At 45.2% G+C, this 1,985-nt stretch overlaps 1 protein-coding gene across 1 annotated transcript in view; it reads left to right on the top strand.

Annotated features, from left to right (window-relative positions):
• The window catches only part of TENM4 (teneurin transmembrane protein 4), a 223,589-nt gene that overhangs the window by 120,514 nt on the left and 101,090 nt on the right, over window positions 1-1,985 (top strand). The window lies entirely within an intron of this gene.

Here is a 1,985-nt window from a genome sequence, read left to right as displayed (position 1 = left end):
CCCTATTTCCTCCAAGACTAAATCCAAATATGATTGAGGCTTAACTGAAAATGAGTCCCAGGGGCCGGCCCGGTGGCTCACAGCTGTAGTGCGCCGCTTGGGAAGCGTGGTGGCGCTCCCGCCGAGGGTTCGGATCCCACGTACAGACCGGCCGCTCACTGGCTGAGCGAGGGGCGGGAGCAACACCGACGGTTGCGATCCCGTGGCCGGTCACAAAAAAAGACAAAAAGGAAAAAGAGTCCCAGCTAGAAGGACAAAAATTTAAATGAGATGGGGACTGCGGAGGCTGTGATTGCTTAGATCACTAGGGGTGGCTAATGTTGGCTACTGAGTCAGAATGCCTGGGCAGTCACCTGCCTGTCACAGCACTGCTCCTGGGGCCCACTTTTGCAACTTCTTTCTTGATCACTTGATCACTTTTGGAGGAGACCATGCTGGTGGCTTTTCATCTTTTCCAAACAGCTTTCTGCTGTGTAAAGACCATATACTCTACATTTGCTTCTAAAATTCTGGAAGAATCCCTCTTACACTAGGGGTACACACTCAATAAACGTTTCTTCCTTTGAATGGAAAACACAGTGGCCAGATTGATTGATTGGTTGCTGTGCTGAACATCTCAAGTGGAAATGAACATGTTCTTTTCTTTCACTTTGGAATAACCATCAACTATCAAAAGTCCTTGAAACACTACAGTTTTAGATTCTGATTGATCAGCCACTGAGTGAGTGCCTACTTTGGGCCAGGTCTTATAACAGCCACTTTCACATTTGTTGTCCCATTTAAGAAAAATGGATCAATTTTCCATTATTTCATGGCAGAAAATTCAGTTTGTAGCCATATTTGGAACAGTTTGCTGCTGGTAATAATTAAGCTTTATAGCTGACAGTGTGCTGTCACGTCCATACCTTTCCTCGAGACAGAGCAGGGCGAGCAGAGATGGAAAGCATGCCGGCGACAGGTGTTCTTTCATAGTCCCTCAGAGAAGGGGTTTAGCAGATTTGTTAAAATGAGGACTTGAGTGAAAACCAAGTGGCGAGATAAAAGCTAAAGGAACCATGTAACTTAACATATTCTCAGACATAGCTTTCTGAGCCACAAACCCAGAGGGGTTTGAAAAGATGAAAATCAAAAACCTATAAATCTGCTTTAATAGTAATAAAAACTCCCTGCTTTATAATATGGTCAAAGCAGAACCAACAGAGTCTAAATGTCGTCTGACCCTTCTTGATTAAATCATCCATAGCCCTCTCAGATGGCCACACCTGTGTGAGATTCCCACCATATTTTGTCTCCTTTAGGGCATTTAGCAGTGACATTTTTCTGCTTATACAAATTGGTCTCCTTTGATAGGATGCATGCTCCTCAAAAAGAAGAACTAGGTCTTCTTCATCTCTGTACCTCCAGTGCCAGCCCAGAGAGGTACTTAGCATGACAGACAGGCGACAGACACACGGGTAAAGAAACTGCATGCAGAGCAGCCTGCCTGTGCTTGCTATTGCATTCACAGACCACCCTAGTCAGTCCCTTTCACGACAGTCATCAGGCCCCTCTAGGTGCAGAGCCTCTTCCAAGTGTAGCTATAGACAAGATGGTAAGAAAAAGACCCAAGCCCTCTTTTTCAAAGCAAAGACAGTTGTTTAGGAGAAAATAGGACAAAATAAATGAAGAGCCTAATGTCCAATAAAATTGACATAGTAATAAGAGTTGGAAAAAGGACAGCCCTTTAGAATGATACCCAGAGTGCTGAGGGACATGAGGAGCAGACAGAAAGATGTTTCCTTTGTTCCAACAGTCACAGAGATAGGAGGAACATGTGAGAATGAACAAGGAGCAAGGACCAGGCTCAAAGCTCCTTTTGTCACATTCTGACTGGCCTGCACCCATGCATTCCAGTTCTAGGATCCCAGTGACTTTTGGAAGAGGGGGTCTTAGATGCAGAAGGTGTGTGGGTTTCAGAGCTATCCCTGCCACTTCTGACTGTGCAC

Source organism: Galeopterus variegatus, unplaced genomic scaffold (genome assembly GCF_000696425.1).
Source record: "Galeopterus variegatus unplaced genomic scaffold, G_variegatus-3.0.2 Scaffold15, whole genome shotgun sequence".
NCBI lineage: Eukaryota > Metazoa > Chordata > Mammalia > Dermoptera > Cynocephalidae > Galeopterus > Galeopterus variegatus.
The sequence above is the reverse complement of the archived record's forward strand: the minus strand, read 5'-3'. Positions and strand labels throughout refer to the sequence as shown.